This window comes from Panicum virgatum, chromosome 2N, assembly GCF_016808335.1.
Source record: "Panicum virgatum strain AP13 chromosome 2N, P.virgatum_v5, whole genome shotgun sequence".
In the NCBI taxonomy this organism is placed as follows: domain Eukaryota; kingdom Viridiplantae; phylum Streptophyta; class Magnoliopsida; order Poales; family Poaceae; genus Panicum; species Panicum virgatum.
In genome coordinates this window covers 53,356,972-53,375,785 of record NC_053146.1, presented here as the reverse complement: position 1 = coordinate 53,375,785, position 18,814 = coordinate 53,356,972, and the positions used below count along the sequence as shown (strand labels likewise).

The 18,814-nt window shown below is 48.2% G+C and overlaps 1 pseudogene; it reads left to right on the top strand.

Moving 5' to 3' along the window:
* Positions 1 to 1,415: 1,415 nt before the first annotated feature.
* On the top strand, positions 1,416 to 7,638 carry LOC120661254 (annotated as a pseudogene).
* Positions 7,639 to 18,814: the final 11,176 nt, after the last annotated feature.

Below are 18,814 nucleotides of genomic sequence, written 5' to 3'. Positions count from 1 at the left end.
ATTAGAATCATACAGTCAATTAGTCTCCATTTATGCGAAAGATCCTATAGAGCCTCGATAGTACCTCAGGTCCCGGGTTTGACTACACGTGGGAGCGAATATTCTAGTATGTAACAGTGTTGTGCTTTTAGTGGTAGGAGATGTTCACGTCGACAGTGAGGCGCCTGCGATGACTTCGTCAGTCTTGAGGATTTGCTGACTCGGTCTTCGAAGATGCTCATAGCGGTAGGGTTTGCGTACGTGCTTTCATAGGGGTGAGTGTGCGTGCGGTTGTGAGTATCTGAGTTGTACTGAGTAAGCTAAAAAAAAATTATCCTCCATTTATGCAATTAGTTTTGTAATTATCTTGTACTAACCTATCAATCTATGCTCCAGCACGGGCTAATTAGAACTGAAATAAAATAAAACTTATAGCTAATAATTATAATTATCTATCTCACGTCCTCTTTCATCTATTAAATTCTAACACATACTATAAAATATATATTTATCATTATCGAGTTGTAATAGATTTTACTTTGCACACACCTCCCTATGTGTTTGATATATATTTAATGGAACCATTCGATTCTAAATTTATATTCTTATCTCTTCCATTATACATGAACACATGGTGATACATATCGTATGTAGTATTTTCTATATATAAAGAATAATACAAATAATATATTAATAATAATATAAATAGTAATTTAGAATTTTATATTGGTGCACCTTAATATTTTATTATAAGTATATAATTTAGATTCACATTTAAGGGTCACTTTAACTTTGAGAATGACATAATTGGATAATTTATATGCAAATTTAGAGTGTTATTCGTATTGTTTCTATAATGGCGTATGTGGATAATTTATACAAAGATTAGGGGTTACTTTAGATTTTTTTATAGTGACGATACATATTTAGGGAGTTACTTTAGTCTATTTTCATATTGATAGAGGTGGATAATTTATTAGAAAAAATAACAGATTCAATAACTATTATGATTAGAGCTGTCAAATTTATGACCCATTTCTGATTTTTGTGAGAATGTTTAGAATTTCTTAATTTTTTAGAATGTTCATCTAGAATTCCACGTAGATTCGCAAGAAGGCTAAAAAGAACCAATTACTAATAGTAAAATTTAATATTTTTGTTATAATTGGTGTCCAAATATTGGATGATGGGACTACAGCTTTAGCCCACTCTTTCGAATGCCTCGTCTCGCGAAGTAGCGTAGGAGTTGTGGAATTAATTTGTAAACTGTTTTTATTCAATAACTATAATTATCTGTCAAAGTTGTGCTAAACTTTACCTCAATCGCCATTGGAGGCTTAAGTCAGATCTGCAGGACAACAGCTAGGTCAACGCGATTGCTCGGGAAACGTTACATAGGCAACACAAGCCTCGACAGCTCGCCGGCACAATGCAAGATGGAAGCGACGGCGCTGAGCTTGGCGAGGTCCGTGCTGCACGGCATCCTGAGCAGCGCCCGAGCGGCCGTCTTCGACGAGGTCGCGCTCCTCATCGGGGTCCCGAACGAGGTGGAGTTCGTCCGCAGCGAGCTGGAGATGATGCAGGCCTTCCTCGGCGTGGTATCCGCCCACCCCGACGCCGCCGGGCGCACCGAGACCATCAGGACGTGGGTGAAGCAGGTGCGCGACCTCGCCTACGACGTCGAGGACTGCCTCCTCGACTTCGCGCTCTACGCGGCCAGGGCCTCCTCGTCGCGCGCCGGCTCCCTGCTCCCGGGCGCCATCGCCGAGCGCCACCGGATCGCCGAGCGGATACGGGGCCTCAAGGCCCGCGTCGAGCAGCTGAACCAGCGCAACCTGCGGTACAACATCGTCGTGGACGGCCCCGCTGCCGGTGAGGCGGCGGAGCAGGCGGCGGCGGCGGCGGCTACCCTGTCCGAACACGACGCGCACTCGCCCGAGTTCGCGTTCCAGGAGTCCGACATCATCGGCCGGCTCGACGAGAAGGCTGAGCTGTCCGAGCTCATCTCCGGGGCGGCGGAGCCAGGCGAAGCAGGACGCCGCCGCCGTACGCCGTTGAGGCGGCTAGTGATGCCAATCTTCTGGTTTAACCACGTCGTGGAATTGTTGTGCGTGCCAACCATAGGCGGGCCAACAAGCGAAGCGGCGGTAATCCCCACTTCGCCCCGACGAGCCGCCGGCGCGCTGCGCGTGGTGTCGGTGTGGGGGATGGGCGGCATGGGCAAGTCGTCGCTGGTGTGGGCGGTGCACAACGACCCGGTGCTCCTCGATGAGTTCGACTGCGGCGCGTGGGTCACCGTGCCGCACCCGCTGGACAACCCCGAGGTGTTCCGGCGGCGGCTGAGGAAGGAGCTCGGCGTGGCGCGCAACCAGGACCTCGGCCACCACCTGCGGGAGAAGCGGTATCGGGTCATTGTGGACGACGTGCACACCAACGAGGAGTGGGACGCTATATGCCAGGTTTTCCAGTTCAGCAACACCAAGGGAAGCAGGATCATCGTGACAACGCGGCGAGAGGACGTCGCCCGGTACTGCGCCGAGCATGTGGCAGAGTGGCAAGGGCATGTCTACAAGCTCAAGCAATTGGGGGATGGCGAGTCCATGGATCTCCTCTGCCAGAAGGTGCGCCTTCTTTATTTTTCGAAGACTGAATTTTACTCGGGGTGTCCATATTTTTTTAATACAAAGATGTGCAGCTCTCTGAATTCAAGAGAAAAAAAAAAGTAAAGTCCACCACTGCTCCCTAAACTTTTTCGGCTGTGTCATCCCAGTCCGATCCCTAAACTCGCAAATCGACCGTTTAGGTCCTCAAATTTTTTCGACTATGTCATCAAGATCCCTAAATTTCAAAATCACCTATTTAGGTCCTCACACTTGTTCAGTTGTGTGATCACTAAATTTGGTTTTGAGTCTCATCTGGGACTAGACCAAAACAAGGCGATTTTAAAACCACTGTTTGCCTACACGACATTTACACCGTTTACGGCGTGTAAACGCTACTTGATAGGTAGTCGTGTAAGCCGATTAGCCGTGTAAAGCCATTTCGACTGTTTAAAAGACCGTTTAATCGGCATTGTATTCCGACTATTTGCTGAACAGTGCATGACCGACCATTCACCGTTTAACGTTTAGGCTAACATTACTTAGAACTATATTACAAAATAATTTATTGTTTTTTCATATGAATTCGAATGAAAATAAACTTTATATCAAAATTGTAGCCCTCAACACGGTCTACAACTTTGTAATTGACAAGTTTTTTACTTGAAGTTGTTTAGTGTTCCAAAATGCAATTTTAAATTTCAAAATCTATAGAATTACAACGATATTTTAGGACCCTGAACAGTTTTAATTAAGAAAATTTTCAACTACAAAGTTATAGATCGCGTCGAGAATTATAATTTTAATATAAAATTTATCTTCATTCGAGTTTATATGAAAAAGTTAAAAATTATTTTTTTACGTAGAGTTTTTAAATCGTATTGTTTTGATCTAGATGAGACTCAAAATCTAATATGGGACCAAGATGACATAGCTGAACATGTTTGAAAATCTAAACTGGTGATTTCTAAGTTTAGAGACCGAGATAACAATATGGGACCAAGATGACATAGCTGAACATGCTTGAAAATCTAAACTGGTGATTTCTAAGTTTAGAGACCGAGATAACACAGCCGAACAAGTTTGATGACCAAGATAACTCAGATGAATAAGTTTGATGATCTAAATGGTTGATTTGCAAATTTAAGGACTGGAATAACACAATGATACAAGTTTATGGATCGATGATGGATTTTACTCAAGAAAAAAATATCAGACCGTAGATGCTCGCTAGCACACTTACCACTATGAATAGTCGAATACGTATGCAGAAACCGTATCTTTATGACATCCTACAAGAGATTGGATCCATTATGTTTGTATCAAATTTAGGAGAAGCTAAGCTTTTGAGGATAACGGAGAGGCTTTTGCAAATAACTTTATCATGAAAGTGTTGGGAAAATTTCGGAGAGAAACAGAATGAAAAAATGGGGAACTTTTTTGCATAAAAAATAATTTTGACCAAAAACAATTGCGGAAAAAGGTGTGATTTGGAAAATTTTAGTGATGAAGAGGTGTTTTCTAGAAAAAGGAATGGTAATACCACAGCGGCGCACCCGAGAATCCAATTCCACGGGCGAGCGTGCTGGCGCTCGATTCCCGACCCAGCTCAGTTTCACGTGGGTGGCCCCCAACGATTTTTATTTTTTATCTAGTTCCATCCTTGCATGTTAATCTGACTACACATTCTCACAGCTAGCTTCGCGGCCTACGACGCGCGACAGCGATGGAAGCTGTGTGTGTGCCCATGCTTGTCGTGTATACTAGGTGAGAGGCCTCGGCCACGTAACCCTATGTATTTGAACTAACTAGTATTCTTTTTATGTTTCTTTTTCAATCTTTTTGTTTAGCTCTTTTATGTTCTTTTCGAGATGTTTTTTTGATAAATATTTCCTACAAGTATGTCAAAAAGTTATCTCGGCAAATTGTATTTTACATGTTGTATGACAAATTTATGCATAAAAATTATGTGAAGAAGTTTTCTTGACAGTTATGTTCAAAGTTATCATTTTAGTAAGGAAGCTAAACAAAGTTATGCATAAAATTTGTACATGTCGTGTTAAAAAAAATTATCCTATAAAAAGTTGGTTGGAAAAAATTATGCATAAATGTTAGAAATATCGTAAAAGATGTGCTAAAAAATTATCATCTAATAGTTATATTGAAAATATCAGTTCGATAGTTGTCTGAAAAAATTATACATACATATGTTATAATAAGTAACTTTCTAAAAATAGACAGTTGTGGGTAAAGAAATTTTCTCGAAAAGAAAACGTCACCCACTGTCCGATCGAGCGCTAGAAAGCCTCCTGGCGCGCGCGCTCTTATTAGCAGAGCCCGCGGCGCACCTCCTGTCTGGCTAGTTTCCTTCCTCCCTCCCTCCCTCAGCCTTCTACGCCAAATCTCCATTTTTTTTCTCAAGCACTACACTGCAACGTCTGCGCTGGGGGGGGGGGGGGGGGGGGGGGGGGGGGGGCGTTGGAAGGTGCGTGCCTTTGCAGAGCACCCCATCTAACTTTCCCGTTCTCTACTCCCATGCACGCGTAGTGTTCGACAAAATGTGTCACTTTGAAATGTCAGACGCCACCAACATCCTATGCCTTGATGAAGCATTAATGTAAGTTCTTTGAGGCTTTCCTTTTTTGGATAGTGTCTACCTATATGTATGGTATGCTTGTGCTTCTAGGCAAGGGCAAATGTACTGGGATGAATTTGCATGATGGTTTGCCACATAGCGTGTGCCTTTAGGCTGCAGTTTAATGAACAAATTATTAGAAACACGCCAGCATGTGCTAACAAGTGATTGATTTTTCAGCTACTCTTTTATTCAGAAAGTATGTTGTATGACCTTTTCTTTTCATAAGCACTAGTAGAAAGCTACGGAAACATTCCCATTGAGCTTGCCAAGAATGGGACATAAAGTAGGTCATAGTTTGTTTTTGGGGTTGGGCCTTATACTAGTATTCAAAAATCAATTACCCCTGCTTGCTCTTTTTGTCAGTTATATTGATTCTATCCTAGGATACTCATTTATATAATATTTCCACCATTTGTAGGTCTACAAAACAACTGACTACACTTTACCGGAGGACATGGCAGAGCAAGCCAAACATATCTTGAGGAGATGTCATGGGCTTCCACTTGCCATATCTACAATAGGTGGTCTCCTCGCCAACAGGCCTAAAACGAGCACAGAATGGAGGAATCTGCACAAACACCTTGGAGCAGAGCTGGAGTCTGACCTTCGCGACATCCCCAAGGTGATTGTCTCAAGTTATGATGGCTTGCCGTATGACTTGAAGTCCATCTTCTTGTACCTCAGTATCTTCCCTGAGAACCATGAGATCAGAGGCACCCGCTTGGTCAGGCGGTGGATGGCAGAAGGCTACATAGCAATGCAACGTGACATGCCTGTGGAGGACGTAGCAGCGCGTTCCTATAAAATGCTCATTAGTAGAAGCATGATTCAACCTTCTAAGGTCAACCCTGGAGAAACTGGACGCAGCCGTATTCACAGCATGGTGCGCGAGATCATCCTGTCCAAGTTCATTGAGGAGAACCAACTACTCCTCATCGAGGAGCACTCCAACGAGGCTCAACAAAGTAAGATACGTCACTTGGTAGTATCCAGATGGAAGAGTAGGGATGAGAAGCTGCAAAACATAAACATGTCATATATCCGATCTTTGACAATCTTTGGGGAGTACCCTTCATCTCTCATCTCTCCAGAAATGCGGCTGTTGCGAGTGCTGGATCTGGAGGACACTGTCAATATGAAGAATGGTGACCTCAAGCACATAGGGGAACTACAACACCTAAGGTATCTAAGCCTGAGAGGAACAGATATTTCTAAACTTCCTTCTTCCTTACGGAACCTTCGGTACCTAGAGACATTAGACATCCAAGACACAAGGGTGAGACAACTCCCCGGTGGCATTGTCAAACTTGAGAAGCTTCGATATCTTGTTGCTGGAGTCAACTTCACAAAAGATTTGCTGCAGAATATGAGGGATTCAAGGGGAGAAAATCGTGAAGCCCACCACCTTTTTGGAGATATAGAAGCTTATCTAGGCTGCAACCACGGTGAATGCTGTGACGTTCCCAACGTGGACCATCTCAGCGTAAGAGTTCCTGAAGGAATTGAGAAATTAAAGAACTTGCAGATGTTGGGGGTGGTCAAGTTGCCACTGGAAATGATGTGGCAGGAAGGTTCAAGAAGCTGATGCATTTGACAAATCTGCGACGATTAGGGGTTGCGGGGCTCACCGAGGAAGAAGGACAGGATCTGTGCAAGTCAATAGGAGGGCTTAGTCAATTGCAACGGCTTGAATTGCGCTGCGTCTCAATTAGATTTCCTGCCAGAATGGATGAACCAGAAATACCAAGACATCTAACTTCACTGAGGCTTTGTGGTAAACTCATTGGGATGCCCGAATGGATCAGTTCACTCCACAATCTAGCGACGGTGAAGCTTCTGGGGACACGACTGAATCAGGAGGACATCATGCGCCTTCAGAATTTGCGCAACCTAGATTTCCTAGGCCTGTGGGAAGACTCCTACATTGAGGAATCGTTGCGTTTCTCTGCTAGTACTTTCCCAAAGCTCAAAGTCCTTGACATCGATGGGCTAGAGAACATTAGAACAATGACAATCCGGGAAGGAGCGATGCCTGAGCTTGAGCTACTTTGGCTGAACAAGTGCCGTTCACTTCATGACAACAGTTTTGGCCTGTCTGGAGTGCAATACCTGAAGAGCCTAAAGGAGCTTCTTCTTAAGAATTGTGGCGAGAAACAGAATCTTATTGACATATTGCAAGAACAAGTCAATAGGCATGACAAACGTCCTAAATTCCTCATTGGCAAGTCGAGGGCTGTTTTATGAATGCATACCTGCAATAATTTGTAGTATTTTCTTTTCATTGGCGTACTAACACCTGTGACTGTATCCATACAGCATTGTCTTCCACTCACCTTCAGTTATTGAATGGAATTGTACTTCAGACAACTGATAACACATAGCATTTGTTGCAAATACTGAAGCGGATCATGTAGTTGCGTTCATATGGATTGGTGGATACTCTGTCACTTAGCAAAAACAAAAATGATTCCTAGTTTCCTACATAGGGCACATTGCAGCAGCAGCCATAAATATAGCTATGGAAGTATGGGTTCCAGTCTTCACTTACCACCAGGCTTCCGAACCCTTTTTCCCCACATCTTGGCCACAGCTTCATTCATGGCCTCTTCAATTTCCTCTCCCTGCTGACAATCATTTTAGTGTGCACACCACTAACATCTGGACCCTCTTCTGTTCGGCTGGCGCCCCTGGTGGAGGATCTACAACTCTACAGATAGTAGCACTGCGGCAGAAGCACGACATTGCTCTACAACAGCAAAAAGCAAATAAGCCTGCTGGACTTGTAACTAATGACAGACAACGCACTCAGAAGAAATATTGCATAGCGACCCCCGCTGGTAGCGGGGCCGCCGTCCCGCCGTGCGGCAACGAGACGTGCGCTCCGGCGGCATCGTGCTGGCGACTTCCGACGCGGCGGCGGGTGGATATACTCAGTTGTTTTCATTCTGCATTGGCAGGAAAGAAGATGTACTTATCACAGGTTCTTTGGAAACTTTCCTGCCTCGATCCGTTTGCATATCGAAATTCTTTAGATTAAAAACCTTACTGGCAAAAAAAAAAGAAGTCAAACCGGTGGTGAATCCCTTCTCCACCACTTGACATCGACGGCTTTTGTTTCCCTGACAAAACCAAGCCTCTGTATTTAGACCTTTTCTTGCATGCGACAGGATGTGAATGCGGACCCTGTTGGATCTTAGCTTCTTAGACGTCCAGACAGGGAGCATTAACAGTATGAATGATGACGATGAAAGTAGGTGCCGAACTCTCCAATAATGATTAAAAAATTTAACCCTTTACACTGTGGAGAGGGGGGCTATTTATACCCTTAGCCCTCGGCTAGGTTTTCCTAAATTGGCCCCTCCCAACTCATTTACAGCTCACTCTTAGCCGGCTTCGGGGTAAAGTTACAAGGTGAGAGGTTTACAAATCCGACCTTCTCACGTATTCGAGAGGTGTACAAATCTGACCTTCTCATATATTCACGTTTCACACACATATCTACAACCGACAAAGGTTCCAACAACCTTCGGGGACCTCCGGGAGTCAGAGCCATGAAGGCTCCATCAACGAGCAATCAGCCGCCACCTTCGTTCCCGAAATTGATCTCTTGACCCGAAGGTCCTGGTCTTCGAACTTGTGCTTCTGAGCAACCCTTCGTCACCTTCGGCCAGATGAAGCCGATATCCTTCGTCGCCGAAGGTTTTGGTGTTTGCGCTTGCGCTTCTGGGCAGCCATCTGTCACCTTCGGCCTACAGAAGGTGATATCCTTCGCACCGAAGGTCATGGTCTTTGAGCTTGCGCTTCTTAGTGTTCATCCGATACATTCGGGTATGCTTGGCTCCATCTCGTTGGGGCCCTGCAAACAGGTTAGGGAGCATTTCCGAGGGTGAGGGCTTGACCCGAAGGTCCAATCCCCAACAGTAGCCCCTCGAGGGTGAGGTCCGAAGCCGACGGTCTGAACCCGCGTTGAAGAAGAGGATTGCAAGTAACCTTCGGGAAGATCCCGAGAAAAAACGTCTCCCGAACCGTCGGCTGCAACAGTCATTTTTGGTGGTTTACGTGTCGGGCTCCTATTGCGCCGCTTGGGCGGCCGACTCCTCGATTTTACCGTTGGTACTGTTGCTTTCCCTCGCCTATATAAGCGGGGGGGGGGGGGGGTAAATTCTGTGCCCGTTCGAGCTTTGCTTACCTTCGGCGCTTTCCACTATAAAGCGTTTCTTTCGAAGGTTCCGTTTTCGTGCGTGGTCAAGTTGGTCGGTTTCCTCGGTGTAAGTGGTTTTGTGGTTTATGGCTCGTACTAAGCAAACAGCGAGGTTGATCGAAGGTTCATTTATACCCTTTTTCCTAATTTGCCTTTCTTTGTTTTTGTGTAGATATGGCATTCATTAAGAGGGCGGTTCTTTGTGCAGACTCTGGTCCAGCTCCCGAAGGAGAGGCGGGTGGTTCGCAACCTTCTCAGCAGCAGCAGTCCAGCGAGAGCCTTTCGGCGGTGTCCGCGGACGTGTCGGAATTAATGGCTCCGGAGAAACGTAAGACTTTGCTTTTCGAGCCATCCGTCGTTTCTCAGAGCACGATAGACTTCTATGTTTCGAAGGGCTATTTCGCCGAGGGGGTTTGTCGCCCTCCAGGGGCAGAATTGATTCCTGTACCGGAGACCGGCGAGGTTGTGGTCTTTAAGGAATTTTTTACAGCGGGGCTTAGGCTTCCGATGGATCCAATTGTGCCGAAGCTTTTGAAGCCATTTAACGTGAAGCTACACCACTTTACCCCGAATGGGATTGTTGCATTGGCCAAGTTTCTGTGGGTGGTGCAGACCTTCGGAGGGGAAGTGTCCGTGGATGCCTTTTGTAGGCTTTTTCAGCTGCACTGCCAGCCTCGTAAGGTTTATGTAGATGATGATGCCGAGCTTAGCGAGGTTCAGAACGGCTGCTGCACCTTCGTTCCTCGCAAGCCGAACAAAAGGACCGGCCTAGAGAAGGTTATGCTCTCGACGGCTTACAAGAACAAGTGGGAAGGGAACTGGTTGGGATACTGGTTTTACGCGAAGATTGGCTTCCCTGATCCCGAAGGTTCTGTCGAGGAGAAGTATCTGCTGGCTTCGGACATTGAGATGTTCGATCACGTCTATCAGCCTTCCTTCAGCAAGCGCGGGCCGGGTTTCAAATCGTGTCTGGAAGCCTTCATGACGGCTTGCCAAGTTTGTGGTGGCAGGGATGCTGTCGAGGAATTTCTGGCTGCGAAGGTTTGGCCTTTGGCTGCTGCCTGGTCTCCGTCGAGGTTCGAGCGCAATCGCTTTGCTGGTTTGAAGTATGATGTGACTTCTCCGTTTTTTGGGCTTCGGAGGCCCGAAGGTTCCAGTGACGAAGTTTTTGTTGGTGAGCTGGAGCGGCAGGCTGCGGAGATACTGGGTCCATGGAACAAAAAGGAGTATCATTCTTTGGTGGAGGTGTGCGGTGGTAACCTTCGTTTGAACCGATGTTTGGCTGAGATGGGCGTGACCTACGAGGTTTAGCCGGTGCCGGCGAATGCCGTTCAAAGAATGACTCCGCCGGGGAACGTTGGTTCGGAGGTTCCTGGGTCGAAGTCCAGAGGTAAGGCTAAGGTGGAGGAGGCGGGGAGCTCCGGGTTTGCTAGCACGCGAGGTCGTGGGCGCGGGCGGAAACCTTTGAGCATGAAGGTTTATGTTGCGAGGGCTGAGAGCGCCAAGAGGAAGGCACAAGATGAGGTTTCTTCGGGCGATAACGGTACACCCTCATTCATGGAAGAGCTCATGGGGACGGTGGGCGGGGAGATTGTAGTTCCCGAAGGGAGGCTTTTTAGATCATGTTATGATCTTAGCGATGAGTACGGGACCATGCTTTCCGGTTCCGGCCGTCGGGTTGAGGTTGCGAAAGCGTTGATTAACCATCATTGTTCATCCGAAGGTACGACGAAGCGCCGAAGGATTCAAAGCCTCGTCAAAACTGAGGCCAAGCCTGCGGACATCCCGAAGCCACCAGTGCCGAGGGTGACCGACTCGACGGCTGACGCCCCGAAAGGTCCGGCTCAGGCGCCGACCGCTGCACAGCCTGTTCTTGCGGTGAACATCGAAGAGGGGGAAATCTTGGTTGGTGAGACGTTGATGGCGCTCAGAGGTGGGGAGATTCCCGGTGGTTCTTCTGCTCCACCTTTGGACAAAGAGGTGGAGGCCTTGGAGGGATTGAATCTTGACGAAGCCGGTAAGCTTCGCTTCTTTGTTTTTGTGAACACTTTGTTTTGAGACCTTATAAAATTCCTCTTTTATTTCCTTCGCAGCTGTCTCTACGTCACTGAGGCAACTTTTAGCTCTAATGCATGGGCCTGGGATGACCGGGATTCTTTCTCCTGATAGGGGTAGGGTGGCGTCTGATTACGTTTAGCCTTCCTTCGCCTTTTGTTTTTCCCGAAGGTGATTTTGTTTTTGATTTAGAGTTTAATGCAGCCGTGGCAGAGGCGTCTACCTCCGACGCTGCCTTCATTGTTGCTGAGTTGAGCAAGAAGCTTGCCCACGCCAGCCGTACTTTGATGCAGAAGGCCAAGGCGGACGCAGACCTTCGGGTGGCGAGTGCCACCGAGAGACTGGGTCTAGCTGACAAGCTACGGCAGGCTGAGGCGGAAATTCTCGTTTTGAAGGACGAGAACTAGCAGTTGAAGGCCAAGTGTTCGAGGCTGGAGTCTGCTGCTTCGGATAACGAGAAGGTTCTAGAGAGCCTTCGGAGGACTGTTGAGGGGGATGCAAATGAGAAGGCTGCCCTCAAGGGTAGGATCACCGAGCTAGAGAGGGTTCAGGCTAAAATGATTGAACTCGAGCAGGTCTTCACCGAGGTCGGCAGACGAGCCGATGGAGTGTACCAAGAGTACAAGAAGGCTCTTGTTGCCCTTGGAGCGGAGCCTTTGCCCTTGCCTGAGCCGGCCGAAGGTCCCCAAGTTTTCTTTCAGCTTTTGGACTGGTTGCTGTCGGAGTTCGAGGGCCTCGGTGAGGTGATGAGTGTTGCAAATGATAACGCGGCCTCTGTTTCCTTCGAGGGGCTTGTTGGAAATCTTCTTCACGCCGGCGCAGTTGATTTTGCCCGACTGGATGGTTTTCAGTATGTACCCTACGAAGGCTTGGCAGTGGAGGTGGCAAAAATTCAAGAGGTGAAGGCTGCGTTTTTTGAGCAGTTCTGGGAACCTTCTTGCAAGGTTGCCGTTCGGACTCTAGCGGCCGCAGCTGCTAAGGTAGGGTTGGTTCCAGCAACCTTCCATTTTTCTTTTGTTTGTTTTTTATTGGTTTCATCTATTTGGTGCAGGGGGCGACTCCTGATTAGCCTTCGGAGGACAATCGAATGTCCGAGGATCGGAGATCTCCTTCGGGGAATGACGCCGGTGGTTCGTCAAGGGCTCAGGTCTAGAGATTAGTTTGTAGTTTACTTTGGTAGTTTTCTGGCACTTTGGTCTGTAAATTTTGCCATGGTGTAGGATGTGAACAACGCTATGGTATTGATGAGCTGGGAGGCTTTTAGCCTTGCTCGTCCTGGATGCAGCGTTGCGGAATATTTAAGCTGGTCCGGTAGAAATTCATTGTAACATGTTTTGCTCCTTTGTCTGAATGTGACCTTCGCGATTGCCTTTGTAGTGCTTCTTATTGCGTATCCTTCGGGTTTCCTTTATGTGTGCATCCTTCGAGGTGTTGTGTTTTGTGCATCCTTCGAGGTGCTTTGTTATGTGCATCCTTCGAGGTGCTATGTTTTGTGCATCCTTCAAGGTGCTTTGTTATGTGCATCCTTCGAGGTGCTTTGTTATGTGCATCCTTTGAGGTGCTACGTTTTGTGCATCCTTCGAGGTGCTTTGTTATGTGCATCCTTCGAGGTGCTTTGTTATGTGCATCCTTCGAGGTGCTATGTTTTGTGCATCCTTCGATGTGCTTTGTTATGTGCATCCTTTGAGGTGCTATGTTTGGTCTGTTGTAACACCCTAATTTAAATTTCAGCATTTATTAATAAATTTAATTGGTTTTACTTAATTTTCTAAGGTTTATTGTGTTTAGTATGGCATTTAATTCAATTTTGTTGCTTAAGTAATTAAAATTTTACCATAGGTTTAAATTTTGGTGTTGCATTCATGCTGGTGCATAGTTTTAATTATTTGAGTGTGGTTTGAATTCAAATTCTGATTTGAATTCAAACTTTGTTTGAAGTAGAAATAGAAAAGAGAAAGGAAAATAGAAAACTAACTCAACCCAAACCCAGCCCAAACCACCCTAGCACTCAGCCCAGCCAGCCTGGCCCAGTCCAGCACCCTTTGCCGCGGCCCACTCCCCTCCATCACTTGCGCCCGGCCTGCTTCACCCCCTCCTCCGCACGGCCCTCTCCCGCACCCGCCTCACACCGGCCCAGCACCCCGCTCAGCCCGCTCGCCCGCACTGCACGCGCTCCGTTCCGCTGACGGCCCGGCCCCACGCGCCAGGGCCATCCTCTTCCTCCGGATCCCACTCGCGCAACTACCGCCGAGCATCTCGCCGGAGATCTCGCCAGCGCGCCCCGTGGCACGGACGCCCAGGACCCCAGCCCCTTCCTTTAAACCCCCACGACCCCCCTGCACCCTCACCCCACGCCAAAGGCCGCCGCAAACCCTAGCGCCGCCGCCTTGCCCAGAGCAAAGCACCCACCGCCGGTAAGTGACTCCGCCGAGACAATTCTACACCATCGGAGCATCCCAGGCCGACCTGACTGTCGTGACTCCCTCGCAGGAACTCCACGAGTCGATTCGTGGAGTCCAGAGTTCCGGAGCACCGCTACACCGACTCTGCCAGCGTGCAGCCCGGAGCGGCGCCGCCGGACTTCGCCGTCAGCACCCCTGCACCGGTCCTTTCCCCAATTCCAACCCTCGGTGAGCACTAGCCTGGTCTTCTTTTGCTTTTGCGCTAGCTAGTTTAACCCGTGGTGCACCTTGGAGCCTGGACCTCGCACGCCGGCGCTTCCGCCGCCGCACCCGCCCTGCTCCGCCGCGGCGGACCTCGCTGCAGCGCTGCCTAGCCCCGCCGTGCCCTGCCATGGCCTGCGCTGGCCCTGCGCACGCATGCCAAACCCACAGACCCCGATCCCAGCCTCAGAACTGCCCAGCGCGAGCTCACCGGCGTTCCCTGCCGCCGCCGAGCCGCCATCTCCGACGAGAGTTGCGCTCGGAGCCCCAAACCACCTCCAAAACACCACCAGTGGTTTACGCATGAGGCGTACTACCTCCCAGGACAAACGATAGGCCAAAACGAGCCCCAGAACGCCGGATTAGCGAGCTCCGGCGAGTCCCTGGCGAGCGCCGCCGCGGGATTCGTCGCCGGCGGCAGTCCACCGCCGCCTCCTGTGCCCCTTTTCACCTCAGCCGTCAGATCCGTAGCCGACGGGCCAGATTAGATCTGGGACTGAGCCGCCCTGAGCCATCGGATTGAGATCTGACGGTCCCGATCTAAAGATACCGGTTCGCCTTGCACGTTTTGCTAAAGAGCCCCTCGGTTTTCTTGAAATCAACCCGCCATCCATCTGTGTGCAAAACTAATTACAGTTGGGCCCATATTTTAGCAGATAACCCCCTGAACTTTCCCAGAATAGAACCCGCCGTCCTGACTCGTTCTTTTATGCGTTAGACCCTAAATTTATCCTTTAATTACGTTTTAGCCCTCGGTTTTTGCAGAAAAGTCCCTGGAACCCTGTTTTTATTACAAATAAGCCCCTAGAACTTTTTTTTAGCCTAGAATACGCGTTTTAGCTCCGTTTTTAGCGTTCTTTATATCCACGCGATCGTTGTAACGCGTAGAATAGTTTTAGACCAGTTTAAGGTGCTGTTTTTATGTATTGATGTACTGTTCCTTAGTGTTAGCATTTGTTTGCATGTATGCTTATTGTTATGCTTTGTTTTGGCCATGTGTTCGTGAGTAGACGTTGATCCATCTGAGGAGCCCCAGTACCAGTACCCGGAGCAGCCGTCTTCCGAGCACCTTGAGCAGGAGCAGTACGAGGAAGGCAAGTATAACATGAACAACCTATCACTTTTAAATACAATTTCATACTGCATTTTAATACTGTATGCCTATAAGGATTTCCTAGCCACTTTATATCCTTTATATATACCTTTGGGTTGCATTTTGGTTAGTTGTGCTAGGTTGCTGCGCTATAACACTCTCTGGTCCTTTTTAATTAATTTGATTAATGGTTTACTTGAACTTAATTCTGAGAGTGGCCCTCTGTGCTTCGTGCTTGAGTGGCTCACGTCTCGTTAAAATATGGTTTTTGTAGAAACATGGTTTAGGGGGCCAGCACGGTGCTTAGTGCTTGGTTGGCCACTCTCCATAAGGACCGGTTCATAGAGCGACAACCTGGGACAACAGCGCTACCACAAGGCTAGAATGGGATAGACTTGGCATAATAATTAGATCTTTTTGGTTTGGAGTAACTTACCTGCGGGGCAGGGGCGGTAAGCTTCTATGGCCCTCGTGCTGAGTGGCCTCGTCTGTGCTTCGTGTCTTGACGCCCACTAGACCTGCTCCATAGTCGCCGATCCACCCTCGCGGTTACTCCCTACCAACGAGTTTCTTTGTAAAGGCCTCGTAGTGAGTCGCTAGTCATCTCACCTAAGGAAGTGTGATGAACAACTGGCGTAGCTCACGACTTGTGGGTAAAGATGTGCAACCTCTGCAGAGTGTAAAACTGGTATACTAGCCATGCTCACAGTTATGAGCGGCCCAGATCCTCCTTTTGATTAGTGGAGTTATCTCCTTCCGACGAGGGAGGTGCTTCTCGGGGTTACCTTGGTGGTTTGGTTTCTCAGTAGTAACATGTTTAAATTTGATTAATTACTATGTAACGGGGTTAATGGTAACTCATCAACTTGTAGTAAATAGTTCTAATAAAATTTTGCCAAGACTTAAAAGCTAATGCAGTTGAGTCAGCCAACCTTAGAGCCTCATAGTTTGTGTTATACTTGTTGAGTACAAGTTGTGTACTCACCCTTGCCTCTTCTCTACTTTTTCCTCTTGGCTACGCTACTGCTGCTCAGTTCCTGCCGACACGAGGGAGTTCGTCCAGCGCTACCAGGACTACGAGGACTTCTAGGTGTTCGTCTCCCAGTCGACGTCCCTGTGGCGCCCTGCTTCAGCTTCGGAGAGCTTTATCGTATTTTGTACTTCGCTTCCGCTGTATCAGACATTTTGTCATTATTGTAATAAATAACATTCGTATTCGCTTTATTATATCTTTTTACGTGATATGTGCTATGATATACTGTTCATTCTGTTGTATATACGTGTGACTTGATCCTGGCACGTATATGATTGCTCGGTTTATGTTCTTTTATAAACCGGGTGTTACAGAGTGGTATCAGAGCCGTATCGACTGTAGGACGAAGCCTAGATAGAACTGGTCGAGTTTTAGGACTTCTTCTCTCCAATCCTTGCCTGCTGAAACTATTTTACTATTATACCCCTTGACTTCTATGACTTTTTACCCGTCTTGCCTTGATTTTTCTCTCTGAAGAATAGTTTTCGTAGATTTTGGCCTGAATCAGTCATCTGACCACCATGAGTATTAGCTAGGTGACCCTTTTATAATAATACGATAGCACGTTCTGCGACGCGTTGTGTTAGTCGAGTCTTTTGCTAAACTCGGCTAAGTTGTGAAAAATTGTCTGCTTGTTATTATGCTACATGTTTGATTTGGATTTTTGACTGATTGCATAGCTTAGTTGTTTAAATTTGTTTAAATAAAATCACTCAGATGTTAAAGTTAACTAATTAATAAAATGAGTTAGATCGTTGGGGGTAAAACAGTCAACTCTATCCTGTCTACTTTATCATGGCTGAGTCTTTTTCCGCAAAGAGTTATCATATCCATCTGAATTTATTCCTGCAATATCCTTACTCGTGAAATCTTTTGTCCAAAATCAGATGGTGAACACCAGGCGTGGTTCTGACCAGCAGGGGCAGAACAACCAGGGTCAGAATACCCAGGGGACCGGGATCCCGATGCCGCCGCCTTTGACTCCGGAGCAGTACTTCCAGCTCCAGATGCAGATGATGGCCACCCTGAACAACACCGTTCAGGCTCTTCAGCAGGCTCACACTCAGCCTCCGCCTCCTCCACCGCCGCAGCCTCGCGACAGGCGTGCTGAGTTCCTGAGGGGTCACCCGCCGACGTTTTCTCACACGTCCGACCCTCTTCAGGCTGACGACTGGCTCCGTGCAGTGGAGCGTCAGCTGGACATCGCCCAGTGCGATGATCGGGAGAGAGTTCTGTATGCAGCAGGACAGCTGCGAGGGGCAGCTTTGGACTGGTGGGAGTCCCACCCAGTTCACGACCGCGAGACTCTCACTTGGCTCCAGTTCAGGGAGCGGTTCCGCAGCCACAACGTCCCCGCGGGCGTTATGAAGATGAAGCAGAAGGAGTTCCTTGCACTGAAGCAGGTAATCTTAAGTATAATCATTCAGCGTTTTCTTTTGAGCTAATGCCCCCTTGTTCTATCCTTATGAATCTTGAGTTAATCTTCCGATATCTATCTGTCTTTGTGAATTCAGGGGACTATGTCGGTCACGGAGTATCGTGATCGCTTTCTTCAGCTGGCTCGCTACGCCCCTGCCGATGTTGCGGATGACCGCAAGAAGCAGGAGCACTTCATGGAGGGTCTTGAGGACTACCTCCAGTACGCGCTGCTCAACCTCCGCTTCGACGACTTCAACCATCTGGTTGACAGCGCGCTCAACACTGAGCGCAAGCACCTGGAGATGGAGGACAAGAAGAGGAAGATTGTCCCCGTTGCTTCCGGCAGCAACACTCGCCCTCGACTCCAGCAGCCCTAGCAGTACCAGCCTCAGTACCGGCCTCCTCAGCAGTACCAGCAGAGGCCACCGCAGCAGTACCCGCCTCGACAGCAGCAGGCAGGTCAGGGCCTGAGGTTACCGGCACCTCCGGCTCATGCTCCACCAGCTCCGCCAGCACCTCAGGCTCCACGTCCGGCAGCTCCTACCGGACAGCAGGCTTCGACACTTGCACGCGTCTGCTATCACTGCGGCCAGCCGGGCACTACGCCAACACCTACCCCCGGAAGGCGCAGGCGGGACAGCAGGGGCGCCCAGCTCAGCCCAGGGCGCCAGCACAGGGCAGGGTGAACCACGTGATGGCCGAGTCAGCGGCCGAGGCTCCTAACGTGGTTATTGGTACGTTCATGGTCAACTCTCACCCCGCTACAGTGCTTTTCGATACCGGTGCTACCCATTCTTTCATTTCCAAGTCATTTGCTGAGCAGCATGGTATACCGGTTTCTTGTATGAGGACAGCTATGGTAGTTACCTCACCTGGGGGTCAGATTCGTACATGTTCTATATGCTCCAGAGTTAGTATTGTCATAAAGGGGGTAGAGTTCCGCACTGGCTTGATAGTTATTGACTCCTCGGGGATAGATGTGATTCTGGGCATGGAGACTCTTACCAGATGGGGAGTCCGTATTGATTGTGCTCAGCGGACAGTTCACTTATCGGCATCTGATGGCCAAGAGGTGACAGTCAGTGCTTCAGAGCCTTCTGGATTTCTTCATCAGATGGAGGCTAGACCCACGG